General features: G+C 39.8%; 1 protein-coding gene across 11 annotated transcripts in view; it reads left to right on the top strand.

Annotated features, from left to right (window-relative positions):
* MYO9A (myosin IXA) overlaps positions 1 to 19,780 on the top strand; it is a 290,323-nt gene that overhangs the window by 28,644 nt on the left and 241,899 nt on the right. Inside the window, exon 1 of one of the 11 annotated variants that reach the window (XM_064382193.1) lies at positions 12,474 to 12,517. The exons of the other annotated variants lie outside the window; for them this stretch is intronic. The gene's annotated coding sequence lies outside the window, so the exon portion shown is untranslated. Of the gene's footprint in view, positions 1 to 12,473; positions 12,518 to 19,780 lie in introns of those variants that run through there. 11 annotated transcript variants of the gene reach the window in all.

Here is a 19,780-nt window from a genome sequence, read left to right as displayed (position 1 = left end):
CCTGGATTTATTAATTTTTTGAAGAGTTTTTCGTGTCTCTATCTCCTTCAATTCTGCTTTGATCTTAGTTATTTCTTGTCTTCTGCTAGGTTTTGAGTTTTTTTGATCTTGCTCCTCTAGCTCTTTCAATTTTGATGATAGGGTGTCAATTTTAGATCCCTCCTTTCTTCTCATGTGGGCACTTATTGCTATATGTTTTCCTCTAGAGACTGCTTTAAATGTGTCCCAGAGATTCTGGTATGTGGTGTCTTCGTTCTCGTTGGTTTTGAAGAACATCTTTATTTCTGCCTTCATTTCATTGTTTGTTCAGTCAACATTCAAGAGAAAGTTATTCAGTTTCCATGAAGCTGTGCGGTTCTGGGTTGGTTTCTGAATTCTGAGTTCTAACTTGATCGCACTGTGGTCTGAGAGACTGTTTGTTATGATTTCCGTTCTTTTGCATTTGCTGAGGAGTGATTTACTTCCAATTATGTGGTCAGTTTTAGAGTAGGTGTGATGTGGTGCTGAGAAGAATGTATATTCTGTGGATTTGGGATGGAGAGTTCTGTAAATGTCTATTAGGTTTGCTTGGTCCCGGTCAGAGTTCAAGTCCTGGATATCCTTGTTAATTTTCTGTCTCGTTGATCTGTCTAATATTGACAATGGTGTATTGAAGTCTCCCACTGTTATTGTGTGGGATTCTAAGTCTCTTTGTAAGTCATTAACAACTTGCCTTATGTATCTGGGTGCTCCTGTATTAGGTGCATATATATTTAGGATCGTTAGCTCTTCTTGTTGCATTGATCCTTTTACCATTATGTAATGTTCTTCTTTGTCTCTTTTGATCTTTGTTGCTTTAAAGTCTATTTTATCAGAGATGTGAATTGCAGCTCCTGCTTTTTTTGCTCTCCGTTTGCTTGGTAAATCTTCCTCCATCCCTTTATTTTGAGCCTTTGTGTATCCTTGCATGTGAGATGGGTTTCCTGGATACAGCACACTGATGGGTTTTGGCTTTTTATCCAATTTGCCAGGGTTTTGGCTTTTTATCCAATTTTCCAGTCTGTGTCTTTTGATTGGAGCATTTAGTCCATTTACGTTTAGGGTTGATATTGTTATGTGTGAATTTGATCCTGCCATTTTGATGCTAGCCGGCTGTTTTGCCCGTTGGTTGATGCAGATTCTTCATTGTGTTGATGCTCTTTACCATTTGGTATGTTTTTGGAGTGGCTGGTACTGGTTGTTCTTTTCTACGTGTAGTGCCTCTTTAAGGAGCTTTTGTAAAACAGGTCTGGTGGTGATGAAATCTCTGAGTACTTGCTTATTCACAAAGGATTTTATTTTTCCTTCACTTGTTAAGCTTAGTTTGGCTGGATATGAAATTCTGGGTTGAAAGTTCTTTTCTTTAAGGATGTTGAATATCGGCCCCCACTCTCTTCTGGCTTGTAGGGTTTCTGCTGAGAGATCTGCTGTGAGTCTGATGGGCTTCCCTTTGTGGGTAACCCGACCTTTCTCTCTGGCTGCCCTTAGTATTTTCTCCTTCATTTCGACCCTGGTGAATCTGACGATTATGTGCCTTGGGGTTGCTCTTCTTGAGGAATATCTTTGTGGTGTTCTCTGTATTTCCTGGACTTGAATATTGGCCTGCCTTGCTAGGTTGGGGAAGTTTTCCTGGATAATATCCTGAAGAGTATTTTCCAGCTTGGATTCATTCTCTTCGTCACATTCAGGTACACCTATCAAACATAGATTAGGTCTTTTCATATAGTCCCATATTTCTTGGAGACTGTGTTCATTCCTAATTTTACCCTGTTTTCTCTAATCTTGCCTTCTCATTTTATTTCATTGAGTTGATCTTCGAACTCTGATATCCTTTCTTCTGCTTGGTCAATTTGGCTGTTGAAACTTGTGCATGCTTCACAAAGTTCTCGTGTTTTGTTTTTCAGCTCCATCAATTCACTTATATTCCTCTTGAAGTTGTCCATTCTCGTTAGCATTTTGTCAAATCTTTTTTCAAGGTTCTTAGTTTCTTTGCATTGGGTTAGAACATGTTCTTTTAGCTCACTGAAGTATCTTATTACCCACTTTCTGAAGACTGATTCTGTCATTTCATCACATTCATTCTCCATCTGGTCTTGTTCCCTTGCTGGTGAGGAGTTGTGATCGCTTGTAGGAGGAGAGGTGTTCCGGTTTCGGGTGTTTTCATCCTTTTTGTGCTGGTTTCTTCCCATCTTTGTGGATTTATCCACCTGTCGGCTTTGTAGTTGTTGACTTTCTGATTGGGTCTCTGAGTGGACATTCTGTTTGTTGTTGATGACGTTATTTCTGTTTCTTAGTTTTCCTTTTAACTTTCTGGCCTCTCTGCTGTAGGACTGCTGAGGTCCATTCCAGGCCCTGCTTGCCTGGGGATCACTTGCAGCAGCTGCCGAACAGTAAAGGTTGCTACCAGTTTCTTCTTCTGCTTTGTCCCAGAAGGATACCTGCCAAATGTCAGTCTGAACTCTCCTTTATGAGGTGACTCTTTGGATATACAGGGGTTGGGAGCTGCTTGAGGAAACAGTCCTTTATATTAGCTCAGGTGCTGAGCTGTGAGCCCTGTTGTTCATTCAGAGCTGCTGGGCTGGTAAATTTAAGTCTGCAGCAGCAGAACTCATAAACCTCTTTTTTTTTTCCCAGGTGTTCTGTCCCAGGGAGTTAGGGCTTTATGAGTTTCCGCTGTGCTGCTGCGTTTTTTTTTTCTTCAGGGCTGCCCTGCCCACAAGGAGGCAGCCTAGTCACTCTCAGCCTACACAGTCTTCACTGAGCTGCTGTGGGCTCCGTCCAGCTGCCATGTGAACTTCCCTGCAGTCCTGTTTATATGGGTGTAGTTAGAGCTGCTTCCACATTGTTGGCCCGCCTCTGTAATCACGGACTTTCTCTGTAATGGCGGGTTGCCTCGGCAACGGCGGGTTCCCGCAGCAACGGCAGGCTGCCTCAGTAATGGCGGACGCCCCTCCCCTACAGAGCTGGACCGTCCCGGGTTCAGCTGTGCTTGCTGTGAAAATCTCAACCCAGAGCGTTTCCAATTGCTGTTTTTTTGTTTTTGTTTTTGTTTTTGTGGGCGTGGGACCAGCCGGGCCTGATCTCCTGACTCCCTGCCTCAGAGCCTTTTATTTTTTCGTTGAACGGTCGGCCCTCTCCCAGGTGTCCTGGTCGCCTGTTGAATAGGCGCCGGGATCTGTGTGATTTCCCGTGCAGCGACCCACTGTGCCGCTGAAACCGCGGCTGAGATTTGTTGCGCTTTTTTTACCCGGGAATCTCCTGGCCTGGCTCCCTGTTTCAGCTCCCCTTGCTGGCTAAGTGGGAACACAGTCCTGTTTACTCTGCACTGGGAACGGCTGCGCCGGGGCTCAGGCAAAACAACCACGCCGGCCAAAACAGCCGCACTGGCGACCCGTGGGGCTCCTCTGCCTGCGAATCTCCTGGTCTGTGGGCAATAAAAATCCGTCTGGAAATGTGGTGTCCACTCACCCTCTGCACTTTCACTTGGAGCTGCAATCCTGAGCTCGATCTAACTGGCCATCTTGGAGCTCCTCTCCTAGTTTGAGGTCTTACATTTAAGTATTTAATTCATCCTGGGTTAATTTTTGTATATGGTGAGAGGTAGGGGTCCAGTTTTATTCTTCTGCATATGGGTAGCCAGTATTTCCAGCAGCATTTATTGAATAGGGTGTCACCTCTCCATTGTTTATTATTGTCAGCTTTATTGAAGATCAGTTGGTTGTAGGTGTATGCAGCTTTGTTTCTGGGTTCTCTATGCTGTTCCATTGATCAATGTGGGTTTTTTTTTTTTTTGAGATGGAGTCTTATTTTGTCGCCTAGCTGGAGTGCAGTGGTGCGGTTTTGGCTCACTGCAGCCTCCACCTCCTGGGTTCAAGCAGTTCTCCTGCCTAAGTCTCAGTATTTTGATGTGTCATTGAGTATATCTGTTTTGTCAACAAGGCCACCAAAATGTGGCACTCATAAGTGGATTAACCCATAGATTCACTCCTACCCCTCATTTTTTTTTTTTTTTTTTTTTTTTGAGACAGAGTCTTAATCTGTTGCCAGGCTGGAGTATAGTGGTAGAATCTCTGATCACTGCAACTTCCACCTTCCAGGTTCAAGTGATTCTCTGCCTCAGCCTCCCAAGTAGCTGGGACTACAGGTATGGGCCATCATATCTGGCTAATTTTTTTTGTACTTTTTGTAGGTACAGGGTTTGGCCAGGCTGGTCTTGAACTCCTGCCCTTAAGTGATTGGCCCCCCTTGGCCTCCCAAAGTGCTGGGATTACAGGCATGAGCCACCTCGCAGGGCCTACCCCTATTCTTATTGAAAGTCAAAAGAAATACTCAGCTGAAGAGTATTCTGAAAGAAAATGAAGGGATAAAATTTGTGAATATGCAAATTAAAGAAAAAAGAGTCACTGTTTAATTTTGCTTTGCTCCCATATTTATTGTTGGGTATACGTAATACACGTTTCTACCTTCTATCACCATATTTCTCTGTTCTCCTGTCTGCTTCCATAACCTGATAAGTGGTTTACCACAAATTATTTAATTCCTCTGAATCTCTTTTTTATCTAGAAATCTTGTATTGATTCTGTTGATAGTGGGGATTGTGAAGTATAACCCTTTGTATAGTTCAGTGGCAAGGTTAACCTCAAGAGTCACTACTACAAAGAAACTTTCCTTAGGACCTTAGTGCACCTTCTAGTTTCCCTTTATTATTTACCAGTTCCTATGCTGGTGAAGGTCTCATGCTGATTAGGGAGGTTAGAAGTCTTGGTCTTTGCCACCTAAGAGCTTATGAGTTCATAAAGGAGATATGATATGTACCTTATCAACTATAAGGCAGTATAAGGCAGTTTGTGAAAGGCAAAGTGGCATAGTGGTTTAGACCCCAGATTCTAAGGTGGGAATGCTGATGTACACATCCTGGCTCTGCCATGTACTGGTCTGTAACCTTACTGGTAAAGTCTATGTACTTCAGTTTCTTGATATGTAAAGCAAGAGATAATAGTGTATCTTTCCTTAGGGTTGTTAGGAGGATGGTATGATTAAAACATATGGTAAATGCTTTATGAGTATTTGATGCAGTTACTATTCATTATTATTATTGTCATGGTTCTTATTTGTGCAAAGAGTAGTATTGGTTTAGAAATTGGGATCTGGCTGGGTGTAGTGGCTCACGCCTTTAATCCCAGCACTTTGGGAGGCCAAGGTGGGAGGATCACTTGATCCCAGGGGTTCAAGACTAGCCTGGCAACATAAGGAGACCCTGTCTCTACAGTAAAAAAAAAAAAAAGAAATTAGGCCTGGTGGCTTTCACTTGTAGTCCCAGCTATCTCGGGGGCTGAAGTGGGAGGGTGGCTTGAGCCAGGGAGATCAAAGCTGCAGTAAGCCATCGGCAACAGAATGAGACCATGTCCCAGAAAGGAAAAAAAAAATTGGGATCTAGTTTGTAATCATCAACATAGTAGTTGTAGTATCTTGGGAATATCACATCTATGGCATTAGTTTTTGAAATCTATAAATCGGTATATTACCATGTATTTTTTATTAAATTAAGTAATACATATAAAGCATACAGATAGTGTCAAACTATATATTCTCAATAAAGAGGAACTTTTTAGAAAATTGGTAAAATAAATATTACAGAATTTCAGAGAAGTACTGCTGAGATGTAGCACATTCTTTATCTCTTAGAAGTCACTAGATGTATGTTCACTTAATATCTTTATGTAGAGAATGGAAGCCTAATGAGAAAGCTGTTGGAAGTATTCTTTTTTTTTTCTGTAAGGACTGTTGAAGGGCGATTTGATAGTCCTATAGGCAAAAACCTTAAACTAGTAAAAGGAAGTCTCAGAATAAATGACTTAGAAAAGGAAGTCATTTGTAGTTATAAATAGTTTTTATGTATTTTCACTAAGAATTCTAAGGTTTTTAATTATTCTGTTAAACTGTGCTTTGTGGTGTTTTTAAGAGTAAACTTAAGGGGGTTTCTACAGAGTAGAAAATTTTCAGAGTAAAACAATATAAAAATTTTTTTTATAGCCTTAAAATACTTTTTTTTTTTGAGACAGAGTCTCATACTTGTTGCCCAGATTGGAGTGCAGTGGCGAGATCTCGGCTCACTGTAACCACCACCTCTCAGGTTCAAGTGATTCTTCTGCCTCAGCCTCCTGAGTAGCTAGGGCTACAGGCGCTTGCCATCTTGCCTGGCTAATTTTTTGTATTTTTATTAGAAATGGGGTTTCACCGTGTTAGCTAGGGTGGTCTTGATCTCCTGACCTCGTGATCCACCCGCCTCAGCCTCCCAAGGTGCTGGGATTTACATGCCTGAGCCACCGTGCTGTCTTAAAAGATTTTTAATAGAATGAGTAAGCATTTGAAGCTTCAGGAATTTTATTACTTAAATGGATAAAAGCACAGAAACTTTCTAAGTATTTTGTATTACACTGTTGTATCAAGAAAATAAAATCTCATTTTGCAAACAATGGATATATGTCCTGTGGAGGGAGAGATTTTAAGTTATTTAAGATTCATGTTTTGGTTATAGTCTAGTCTCCATGTGGCATCCCAGTAGAAGGGCAAAAGGTTAGTTTATTTTGAAACTGTTAAAATAGTGTAATATTTTAAAAGTAAATGCTGGGAATAATATTTAAACTAGATGCTAATATTTGTACCTTTCTCAGGTATTTAGTGATTATGGTAAAATATAATTTGAGACAGTCTTAATTTATATCACAGTAACATTTAATAAGTATATCAAATTAAATATATTTGTTTAATTAATATAGTTAATTATATATGATTTTATTATATAATTATATAAATATTAATATTAATTACTATATATTGTATATTAGTATTATATGATTGTTTCATACTGTAATATATAATATATAGCAATGATTGTGGTATAATACATTTATTATATGGAATACCGCCTTACCGTCAAATAACCAATCTCTTTTATTTCTTTTTTTCCCTCAAATTCCTTTTTACCACCAGTAACTAATTTCTTATTTATGCTCCCTTTTTGAAAATTGAAATATAACATACAATAAAGTGCACAAGTCTTCACTATTCACAGTTAAACATTTTTACATATGTGTATGCCAGTTACCCACCACCCAAATTAAGATATAGAATATTTATAAAAGTTCGTTAAGGCCTTCCTTTTGTCCCCTGCATGTATAACTTCCTCTCCTCTAAGGAAACCATGCTTCTCTTGTCTATATCCATAGATTTATGTTTTCTGTTTGTGAACTTCATAAACGTGGGATAATTTAGTATGTTCTCTTTCATCTGGCTTTTTTTTTTTTTTGAGACGGAGTTTCACTCTTGTTACCCAGGCTGGAGTGCAATGGCGCGATCTCGGCTCACCGCAACCTCCGCCTCCTGGGTTCAGGCAATTCTCCTGCTTCAGCCTCCTGAGTAGCTGGGATTACAGCACGCACCACCATGCCCAGCTAATTTTTTGTATTTTTAGTAGAGACGGGGTTTCACCATGTTGACCAGGATGGTCTCGATCTCTTGACCTCGTGATCCACCCGCCTCGGCCTCCCAAAGTGCTGGGATTACAGGCGTGAGCCACCGCGCCCGGCCTTCATCTGGCTTTTTTCAATAAACATTATGTCTGTAAGATTCACATTGTATCTATCAACAGTTCTTTTTTATTGCTATATTGTATTCAATTTATCAATTCTATTGTTGATGGACATTTTGCTTTTTTTTGGTAGTTAGGATGAACTTGAACATTCTTGTACATATCTTTCAGTGGCCATAAGCCATTTTTATGTAGCTTTGGTAATATCCTATTGTGATTTTGTTTGCATTTTTTTGGTGACTAATGATACTGTATTAGTCAACTGTTACTGCTTAACCTGAAAATCTCCAATGGTACACAAGTATTTATTTCTTGTTGGTTATGGATTTGTGGGTCAGCTGGGACAGCTCTGCTCTGTGTATCTCATCTTCCTACATGGATCAGTAGGCCAAATGGGGCATGTTCTTTTCATGGTGGTAACGCAAGTGCAAGAAGGCATATCTGGTTGTTCAGGCGTATTTTGAGACCTGTTTATGTCATGTCTGCTGACCTTCCACTCCTAAACTAAGTTGTGGTGTAGCCCAAATTCATGATTGGGGAAGTGTATGTCTTCAATGCATTTAAGGATAAGAAATGAATATTTTTGAACAATGATCTACCACAGATGTTGAGTTTCCTTTTCATGTCCATGTTGGCCTTTTATATATTCTCATAATAACCTGTTTATGTCTTTTGCTCATTAAAAAGATTGGGCAGTTGTTTCTTCATTTTTTAAGCTGTCTTTACAAAAATCTGGATATAAGTCTTTTGTTGGATATGAGTATTGCAGGTATCTTCTGTGCCTTTTTACTTTTTTAATGATTTTTTTTGTTGACTAGAAGTTCTTAATTTTAATAAAGTCAAGTTTATCTTTTTTTTTTTTTTTTTTTTTGCGACGAAGTCTCGTTCTGTTCCTGAGGCTGGAGTGTAGTGATGCAGTCTTGGGTCACTTCAGCCTCCGCCTCCTGGTTTCAAGTGATTCTCTTGCTGCAGCCTCCTGAGTAGCTAGGACTGCAGGTGCCTGCCACCATGCCTGACTAATTTTTGTAGAGACAGGATTTTACCATATTGGCCAGGCTGGTCTCGAACTCCTGACCTTGTGATTCGCCTGCCTCAGCCTCCCAAAGTGCTGAGATTACGGGTGTGAGCCACCGTGCCAGGCCCAGTTTATCATTTTTTATGGTTAGTACCTAGTGTGTTCTTTTTTTGTCCATGATCCCACTCTAGGTTTATGTACCTATTCTTATATGATCTATTCTAGAAATCTTAATTTTATTACCTTTCACGGTCTATGATCCATCATAAAGTAATTTTTGTCCATGAGTTAATTTTTCTAGATAATCCAATTGATTTAGCACCATTGACATAAAAAGCTTTCCTTTCCCCACACTGAATTGCAGTGGCATCTTTAAGATAGAACATCATTGTATAGGAGCCTGTTTCTAGATTCTCTGTCTCTCCTTGTACCAAGTGCTATACTTTCTTGTGGCTTTGTACTGAGTCTTGATATTTGGTAGTATAAATCCTCCAACTTTGTCATTCTTTAATATTGTCTTGGCTATCCTAGGTCCACTGGATTTCAAATATACATTGAGAATCAGCTTGTTAATTTGTTCAGAACCTACTAGAATTTTGTTTGGAATTGTACTGAATGTGTAGATCATTTTGAGGGAGAGTTGGCTTCTTAATGATACTGCAATCAGTTTATTGGTTATAGTATATTTTTCCATGTGTTTAGGTCTTCTTGAGTCCAGTGGTGTCTTTTTAAAATTCGTTTTAACTGAGAAACAATTAACATACAGTAAAATGCGTAGATCATAAATGTTCAGTATGAGTTTTGAAAATGGTATACACTGGTGTAACCACCACCAAAAATAAGTTACATAGTATTTCCATTAACTCCAGAGAGTTCCCTCTTGTTTCAGTGAATCCCTTCTTCTCTGTCCCAGAAATGTTTTTTTAAAACTTAATTTTTATGGGCGCATAGTAGTTGTATATATTTATGGGATACTTGAGATATTTTGATACAAGCATGCAGTGTGTAATAATCACATTAGGGCAAATGGGGTGTCTGATACCCCAAGCATTGATCATTTCTTTGTGTTATAAACATTCCAATTATATTTATTTTAGTCATTTTTAAATGAAAAATAAATTATTGTTGACTGTAGTCACCCTGTTGTGCTATCAAATACTAGGTCTTATTCATTCTAACTATATTTTTGTACCCATTAACCATCCTCACTCTCTCTCGCCCCTCTACTACTCTTCCCAGCCTCTGATAACCATCATTCTATTCTCTATTTTCATGAGTTCAATTATTTTAATTTTTAGCTCCCACAAATGAATGAGATAATGCAAAGTTTGTCTTTTTATGCCTCGCTTATTTTACTTAATATCCTCTAATTTCATCCATGTTGTTGCAAATAATGGGATCTCATTCTTTTTTATGGCTGATTACCACTTCATTGTGTTATATGCATCACATTTTCTTTATCCATTCATCTGTTGATGGACAGTTGATTCCAAATGCTTCAATATACTGATTTCCATTCTTTTGGGTATATACCTAGCAGTGAGATCGCTTGATCATATGGTAGTTCTGTTTAGTTTTTTGAGGAACCTCCAAATTGTTCTTCATAGTAGCTGTACTAATTTACATTCTCACCAACAGTGTACACGGGTTCCCTTTTCTCCACATCCTTGCCAGCATTTGTTGTTCCCTGTCTTTTGGATAAAAGCCATTTTACGTGTGGTAACATAATATCTTATTGTAGTTTTGATTTGCATTTGTCTGATGATCAGTGATGTGGAGCACCTTTTCCTGTGCCTGTTTACCATTTGTATATCTTTTGAGAAATGTCTATTCCCATCTTTTGCCCATTTTAAAATCAAATTTTTATCTTATTGAGTTATTAGAACTCCTTATATATTCTTATTAATCCCTTGTCAGATAGTTTGCAAATTTTGTAAATATCTTCTCCCATTCTGTGAGTTGTCTCTTCACTTTGCTGATTGTTTCCTTTACTGTGCAGAAGCTTTTTAACTTGATGTGATCCTATTTGTCCATTTTTGCTTTGATTTCCTGTGCTTTTGGGGTACTACTCAAGAAATCTTTGCACAGACTAATGTCCTAGAGAGATCTCCAGTGTTTTCTTTTAGTAGTTTGATAGTTTCAGGTCCTAGGTTTAGATCTTTAATCCATTTTAATTTGATTTTTATATAGGGTCTAGTTTCCCCTTCTGCATATGGATATTCAGTTTTCCAAGCACCATTTATTGAAGAAACTGTCTTTTCCCCAGTGCGTGTTCTTAGCAGCTTTGTCAAAAATGAATGGATTCATTTTTGTAGATGTATGGATTCATTTCTGGGTTCTCCATTCTGTTTCATTCCTCTGTTTTTATGCCAGTACCATGCTGTTTTGGTTACTATAGCTCTATAAGATGGGATCTTGGTCTGTCATCCAGGGTGGAGTGCAGTTTCACAATCAAGGCTCACTGCAGCCTTGACCTCTTGGGTTCAAGTGATCCTCCCATCTCAGCCTCCTGAGTAGCTGGGACCATAAGCTTGTGCCACCACATCCAGCTAATTAAAAAATATTTAACTTGTAGAGATAAGGTCTCCCTGTGTTGCCCCGGCTGTCTTGAATTCCTGGGCCCAAGTGATCCTTTCACCTTGGCCTCCCAAAGTGCTAGGATTACAGGTGTCATCAAGCACCCAGCCTTGATAACTCTTAGATTTGCCCTTAATGTTACTCTTTTTTCTTTTGTTTTCCTCTGTGTATCTTCAGATCTTCAGGTAGCCTGTCTTCAAGCTCACTAGTTGTTTCTTCTGCTTGACCGGTTATGCTGTTGAGAGACTCTGATGCATTCTTCAGTTTGTCAGTTGAATTTTTCAGCTCCCTAATTTCTGCCTGCTTTCTAAAAATTATTTTAATCTTTGTTAAGTTTATCTGATAGAATTCTGAATTCCTTCTATGTTTTCTTGAGTTTTATTGAGTTTCCTGAAAACTATCTTGAATTCTCTGTCTAAAAGTTCACATATCTCTGTCTAGGTTTGCTCACTGCTGCCTTATTTAGTTTGTTTGGTGAGGTCATGTTTTCCTGGATGGTCTTGATGCTTGTGGATGTCCGTTGGTGTCTGGGCATTGAAGAGTTAGGTATTTGTTGTAATCTTTGCAGTCTGGGCTTTTTTGTACCTGTCCTTCTTTAGAAGGCTTTCCAAGTATTCAAAGTGAATTGAGTATTATGATTTGTCTTTGGTTATTGTAGCTGTCTCTGCATTAGGGTACACCCCAATCCCTCTTTGGTTATTGTAGCTGTCTCTGCATTAGGTACACCCCAATCCCCAGTAATGCTGTGGCTTTTTCAGACTTACAGAGGTACCTGCGCCTTGGTGGTCTTGTGTTAGTTCTGGCAGAATTCCCTGGATTACCTGGCAGAGTCTCTTGTTCTCTTTCCTTACTTTTCCCCAAACTAATGGAGACTGTATCTCCTTGCTGAACTGCCTGGAATTGGGGGAGGGGTGACCCAAGCACTGCTGTGACCACCACCTCTGGGACTGTGCTGGGTCATACCTGAAGTCAGCACAATAGGAGGTCTTGCCAAAAGCCTGTGGTGACTATTACCTGGCTACTGCTGATGTTTATTCAGTGCCCTAGGGTGCTTTAGTCAGCAGGTAGTGAATCCAGACAGGCTCTTGTGCATCTCTTCGGGGAGGTAGGTATCCTTCTGGCCCTAGGGTGAGTCTGGAAATGCTGTCTGGGAGCTAGGGCACAGAGTTGGAAACTTGAGGAATCTCCTTGGTGCTTTATTTTCCTGTGGCTGAGCTGGTGCGTAAGTTGTAGGACAGAGTCCTTTTTACTCTTCCCTCTTCTTTCTTTAGGTAGAATGAGTCTCTCCCTGTGGCTACCACCTCCCCAGGCCCATGGTAAGTACTGTCTGGTTACCACTGATGTTTTTTTCAAGGCCCAAAGGCCCTTTAGTCAGCTTGTGGTGAATCCTGCCAGCCTTGGGTCACTCTTTAGAGCAATGGGTTCCCTTCTGGCCTTGGGTGGGTCTGTCCATGAGCTAAGGCCTGAAATCAGGGACTTTAAGAGTCTGCTTGGTGCTTTGTTTTACTATAGCTGAGTTGATACTCAAGTTGCAAGACAAAGTCCTTTTTGTTCTTCTCTCTCTTTTCCTTAAGCGGAATGAGTCTCTCACAGTGGCTCCACAGCTGGGAATGCACTGGATTACATCTGAAGCTAGCATGGTACTGGGTCTTGCCCAAGGCCCATGGCGAGTACTGCCTGGCCACTCCTGGCTACTGAAGTTTATTCAAGGCCCAAGGACTCTTTAGGCAGCAGGTGATAAATCCTGCTAGGACTGGGTCTTTCCTTTCATGGCAGCTGGTTCCTTTCTGGTTCATGGTGTGTCTAGGAATGTCATCTGGGATGTAGGGCCTGGAATGGGGGCATCAGGACTCTGCTTAGTGCTTTACTGTACTGTGGCTGAGCTGGTATCCAAGTTGTAAGACAATGTGACTCTTCTCTCTTCTTTTTTTCTTTTTGAGACGCAGTCTCGCTCTATCGCCAGGCTGGAGTGCAGTGGCATGATCTTGGCTCATTGCAACGTCCACCTCCTGGGTTCAGGGGATTCTCCTGCCTCAGTCTCCCGAGTAGCTGGGACTACAGGTGCGCGCCACCATGCTCGGCTAATTTTTTTTTTTTTTTGTATTTTAGGAGAGACAGGTTTTCACCATGTTGGCCAGGATGGTCTCAAACTCCTGACCTCGTGGTTCCGCCCCACCTCGGCCTCCCAAAGTGCTGGGATTACAGGTGTGAGCCACCACGCCCAGCTGACTCTTTCCTCTTCTTAAGGAGAAGGAGGTTCTCCTGGAGCTGCGAGCTGTGCTGCCTGGTGTTGGGGGAGGTGTGATACAAGCACTCTTTTGGTCACCCTAGCTGGTGCCTCACTGGGTCATGTACACCTCAGGTCCACTGTTTCCAAGCGTACACAACACCAAGACTTGCCCAGGAATTGAAGTCCTAGTGGCCTAGACTGCCTTCTAAGTTTTTTTTATGACCCCAGAGTACTTTAGCTTGCCATGGTAGGGCTAGTCAGAACTCAGGTTCCAACTACTGGGATGGAGAATTCCCCTCTGGTTAGGTCTGGTCTAAATGCTCCCTCCCTAGGCACTGGCTGAATTCTGCCTTGTGTTGCTTTCCACTGTGACAGGGTAGCACTGAGTTTCAATGCAAGGTTCCACAATCTCTGTATTATCTCTCCTACAAGTACACAGATTTTCTCTCTGCACAACATGGCTGCCGCTAGAGGATAGGACAGGGGTGGTGTTGGCAGTTCAAGACTGTCTTTCTTATCCTCATCAGTGGCTCTGTCCTTAATACGATGTTAAAATCAGATTCTGTGATTACTTACATGGTTTTTTATTCTTATGAAGGTACTTTCTTGTGTGGATAGTTGTGCAAGTTGGTGTTCCTGTCGGGGGTTGGGGGTGATTGCTGGAGGGTTCTCTTTGGCCATCTTGCCTCTTTCCTCTTTCTTCCACCTGTAAGTTTTGATTTCTGTCATTGTGGGTTAGTTTTGTCTGTTCATGGGGTAATCATACCTATGTGCTTTTTGTGTCTGACTTCTTTTGTTTAACATAGTATTTTAGCTGTTGTGATATCAGTAGTTCATTCTTTTTTGTTGTTGAGTAATATTTTATTATGTGGATATTAATATGTGAATATAACTGCTTATCCATTATTCAAGGTTTAATTTTTTTTTGTTTTCTCTTTTTGTTTGTTTGTTTGAGACAAAGTTTTCGTTCTATGCAGTGGCACAATCTCAGCTAACAGCAACCTCTGCCTCCCAGGTTCAAGTAATTCTTCTGCCTCAGCCTCCAGAGAAGCTGGGTCTATAGGCGCCTGCCACCATGCCTAATAATTTTTGTATTTTTAGTAGAGACGGGGTTTTGCCGTGTTGGCCATGCTGATCTTGAACTCTTGACTTCTGGTTATCCACCCACCTCGGCCTCCCAAAGTCTTAAGGTTACAGGTGTGAGTCACCACGCCAGGCTTCATTTTCTTATTTCTTGCTTCATTACTAGGGTGATGGAAACTCTATCATTTAGCACTATTCTTGAGGTTAAAGATAGCTGCATGAAATGGCCACTCTTCTTCCATCCATATTGCTAGGCATGCTTATTGAATCGGCTTCATTGACTGATTACCTCCTTAGGAAAGGACTTTGATTACTTGCTCATTTTTAAAGTTAGGCACTATCAAATTAATGTTGAAAAGAGCTCTTAAAGGAAGTCAAATAAAGCAGTGTATATACATAATGCATGAAAATAGATGAGAAAAGAAAAGGGGAATAAAGCTATGTAATGAATTTTAATAAAATGACTAAGCAAGAAAAATGATTGATAAAATAGATCAATGTGTATGTAAATTTATTTCTTCAACAAATAAATTTTTGAGTTGTGGATACCCATGATGATGGGAAGGATGAAGCCACTTGCCTTTTAATAGAGAAGTAAGACAATGAACCAAAAAAAATCCAAATAAAAATACAATTTTAGGTAGTGCATCAAGTTCTCTGATAAAAATAAATCAGGATAAGGGGAATAGAGTAAAGGAAAATGGGGGATAGGGGATTAGTTTAGATAGTATACTAAGGAAAACCCTCACTGGGGATTTGACATTTTTTTTTCTTTTCTTTTTTTTTTTTTTTTGAGACGAAATCGCACTCTGTCACCCAGGCTGGAGTGCAGTGGTGCAATCTCAGCTCATTGCAACCTCCGCCTCCTGGGTTCCGGCAATTCTTCTACCTTAGCCTCCCGAGTAGCTGGGACTACAGGTGTGCGCCACCATGCCTGGCTAATTTTTTTGGATTTTTAATAGAGATGAGGTTTCACCATCTTGGTCAGGCTGGTCTTGAATTCCTGACCTTATGATCCACCCGTCTTGACCTCCCAAAGTGCTGGGATTACAGGCGTGAGTGACTGCACCCACCCCAGGATTTGAAATTCGAACAGAGACCTCAGTGATATGAAAGAAGGTCCAAGTAGAGGGACCAGGAAGGAAGTGTAAGATTCTGAATTAGGAATAAACTTAAAAACAGAAAAAAAAAGACTACTGAGACTTCAGTGGAGTGGAGTGAGAGAAAGATGAAATTTGAGGGGGTGAAATGATGTAGGCCCTTTTAGACCACAGTAAGAGCTTTCAGTTTTATTTGTGTTAAGGAGAGCCATTGAAATAGAGTGGCATGATTTAATTTTCCTTTAAAAAGGTTGACTCTGCCTGCTGTGTGGAAAAATAGATTATAGTAGAGGAATGATGGAGGGAAGGATACCATGCTTTTTCACTAATTCAGGTGAGAGAATGATAGGGCTTGAAGTAGGTGGTAGAGATGGGAAAGATAAGAAAATAGGTTCAGGATATATTTTAAAGGCAGACCTTTAGTGCTTATAGATGGATTGAATATGAAAGGAATTTCCTGACAGGATTCCCTACAGAAGAGGATTTGGAAAATTTTTACAGTAGTCCATTAGTCAGGGTAGTCCAACTACTATGCCTAAACAACCTCCAAATATCAGCAGCTCTATACAAGTAAAGTTTATTTTTTCTCATTTATATCACAGTCCAATTTAAGTGGATAGAGGTGGGGTGATGGTAGTAGGTACTCTTCTCTATGTGGTCATTTGGGCCCTAGACTCCTTCCCTCTAGTGGCTCTGTGTCCCTTAGGGCCTTAGAACTTTCTTCCAGGTCATCTCTATTCTTCCAGCAGACTCGGAAAGGCAGATCCTTTGAGAGGTTTTTATTGGTTCAGCCTGGAGAGGATGTGCATAATCTGTGCCCCATATACCATTTACCTAGGACTTGATCATATGTCCACATGTGACCCGAGGAAGATTGGGAAATAAAGTCTAGTTGTGTGCCGAGGAAGAGGAGGAAATGGGTTTGTAAAAAGTGTATTTGGGGGCTTTTAAAAAGAAAATTCACTTCTAAATACATAGTTTGCAAAATTTACATATCTAAATGTTTACATACCTAAATAAGTTACATATATGTTTATATATGTGGTTATGCATTTGTATGGTAGTTACTATATTTATTTGTGGAACGTTCTAATTGTAAACACTAAAGAATGAAGAAACAAATATTAGGTCATGAACACAATTTCTCCATAGTTATTTATCTAAAATAAATTCAAAATGTTTCATAGCTCTTCTCCATGATATTTACAGGTGTAAGCAAATAAGTATTGTTTTCTCAAATGGAGCTTGCCTTTGATATTACAGTGTTTTCTGTATATACAGGCCTTTGCTTTGAGTTATTTTTTCGATATTAAAGTTCAAAAAAAATTTTTTTTTAACTTTTTAAATGTATAATACATTGGCTTGATTTAGTTCTTCTTTTCTTGGTACTGAATGACAATGTATGATCTTTTTTTTTTTTTTTTTTTTGAGACTTGCTCTGTTACCCAGGGCGGAGTGCAGTGACTGGATCTCGGCTCACTGCAACCTCTGCCTTTCAGGTTCAAGCGATTCTCGTGCTTCAGTCTCCTGAGTAGCTGTGACTATAGGCATGTGCCATCATGCCTGGCTGATTTTTGTACCCTTTTTTTTTTTAGTAGAGATGAGGTTTCACCATGTTGGCCAGGCTGGTCTCAAACTCCTGATCTCAACCAATCCACCCACCCACCATGGCTTCCCAAAGTGCTGGGATTCTGGGCATGAGTCACCGTGCCTGTCCGACAGTTTATGATCTTTCTTACTAACATTCGTCAGTAGATCCCTATGATAAAGCAAGTGAAATGACACTTTTTTTTAAAATAAGAAAATAACCTTGGGAATTTGATAAAAAAGCAAAAACAACATTAATGTATATGTTTTGAAAAGTAAATTTCATTAACACACTGCAGAAGAACACGGCACAGAACACTGCATTAAAAATCTTTAGGTACTTCTTTTTCACCTCTTTAACTGAACTTCTAGTTTAAAGGAAACTCTGTATTCCCTGTTTTCTTTCTTCACCACAGTTTCCCCCTGTAATTAGTCCCTTCTAACTCAGTCCAGTCAGTAACATCATAAGCTGGCCTATTCTGAACCACACCCTGCTGAACCACAGCAACTTTCTCACCACATTGTTTCCCTCTGTTGGCATATACTTTTAAAATGTCTACGTTGAGATAGAGAATAAAAAGAATATTAAAAATTGTTTGTATAAAAGATACAGCATTGTCTGACTGCTATATAAATGCCAGTTAATGTGCTTAGTTCTTTACGTATATTGTTTTATTCTCATGGTCAGCTACCCCCACATCATTTGTTGAGTAATCTTTTTTCTCTGCTGACTTGAAATGTCATCTTTATCATACATTTTCATAGGTTTTCTTTTTCGCTCTTTAGGCCTTAATTTTCTGATTTGAAAAGTAATAGTTTACTTTTGTCTAAGAATTGCTGTTCAACTCAAATTAGGTAATGTATATCAAACTTATTTTTGATTATAACTATAGATGGATAATGTGAAGATTTCCCAAAAGCCCAATGTTTTAACCCATTAAAAAATATATGTATACCTTTATGTGCGATTTTCTAGATTTTACAATTTTATATTATAAATTCTTATCCATATTTCTGCGTGGTTGACTTTACAAATATCTCTCACTATTCATGTTTTCTTAATTCTTTAGTTTGGATAGTGAATTTGATTGTCAGGGAGTACTACCTTATTTGTTTCCTCAAGTTTGGATAGCAAATAGCAAGATAATGAAGGAAATTCTACAAGTTTACTCAACTGTATTTGGTTCTTGAGTTTAGGTTGTGAGATTTTTGGAAATCAGAAATTTGGATAACAGGGGATGCCTGTATTCTCAAAGGGTATTGCACTGAAATACTACCCATTATAATGGGTTCTTTTGATTGTAGAGAACAGAAACCTACCTTAGAATGGCTCAGGGAATAAAAGGGAATTGATTGGCACACTTAACAAGGAAATTCAGTGGTTGAGCTTGTTTGAGGCACAACTGGATTCAGTGGCCCAAATATGTTAAGATTTTGCTGTGTATGTTAGTTTCATTTTCTTTTATTGCAGAAGCTGCTTTTATGCATTCAGGGAAGATGGCTGCCATCAGCTGTAGGTTTAGATCTTTCTAGCTTAGCAGTTCTGGTGGGGGGAAAAAAACTTCTTTCCCAATAGTTGCAGCAAGAATTCCAGTACAGAATTCCACTAATCAGCTACTGTGGCTAAGGGTAATGAAATAAATTGATTGACTGGGCCTGGGTCACAGCAAATGTCTCTCTTCTCCCCTGTGTGGAGAATGGTATCAGTCCACTCAAACTATGTTCGATGATGACAAGGAGGAGAAATAGTTTTTCAAAGTAAAACAGTAATTTCACCAGAAGAAGGTACAGAGTACTTACTGGTCAAGCTAAGCCGATATACATATACTAGTGTGTCATACAGTAATTCACTTTTTGTTTTATTTTTTATTTTCATAGGTTTTTGGGGAACAGGTGATGTTTGGTTGCATAAGTTATTTTTAAATTTTTAATTTTAATTTTAATTTTTGAATCTCATTCTGTTGTCAAGGCTGGAGTTCAGTGGCATGATCTCTGCTCACTGCAACCTCTGCCTCTTGGGTTCAAGCAATTCTCCTGCCTCAGCCTCCTGAATAGCTGAGATTACCCCAACCATGCTTGGCTAATTTTTGTAGTTTTAGTAGAGTTGGGGTTTCGCCATGTTGGCTAGGCTGGTCTCAATCTCCTGGCCTCAGGTAATCCGCTTGCTTTGGCCTCCCAAAGTCCTGGGATTACATGTGTGAGCCACTGTGCCTAGCCATTTTTGTATTTTTAGTAGAGATGGGGTTCTGACATGTTGGCCAGGCTGGTCTTGAACTCCTGTCCTCAAGTGTTCCACTTGCCTCCATCTCCCAGAGTACTGGGATTACAGGCAGGAGCCACTGTGCCTGGCTGAGTAAGTTCTTTAGTGGTGATTTCTGAGACTTTGGTGCACCCATCGCCTGAGCAGTATACACTATACCCAGTTTGTAGTCTTTTATTCCTCACATGCTTCCCACCCTTCCTCCCAAGTCCCTAAAGTCCATTGTGTAATTCTTATGCCTTTGAATCCTCATAGCTTAGCTCCTACTTATGAGTTAGTACATACGATGTTTGGTTTTCCATTTCTGAGTTACTTAATT

Source organism: Aotus nancymaae, unplaced genomic scaffold (genome assembly GCF_030222135.1).
Source record: "Aotus nancymaae isolate 86718 unplaced genomic scaffold, 86718_ANA_hifiasm-v0.15.2.pri h1tg000003l, whole genome shotgun sequence".
NCBI classification, from domain to species: Eukaryota; Metazoa; Chordata; class Mammalia; order Primates; family Aotidae; genus Aotus; species Aotus nancymaae.
The sequence above is the reverse complement of the archived record's forward strand: the minus strand, read 5'-3'. Positions and strand labels throughout refer to the sequence as shown.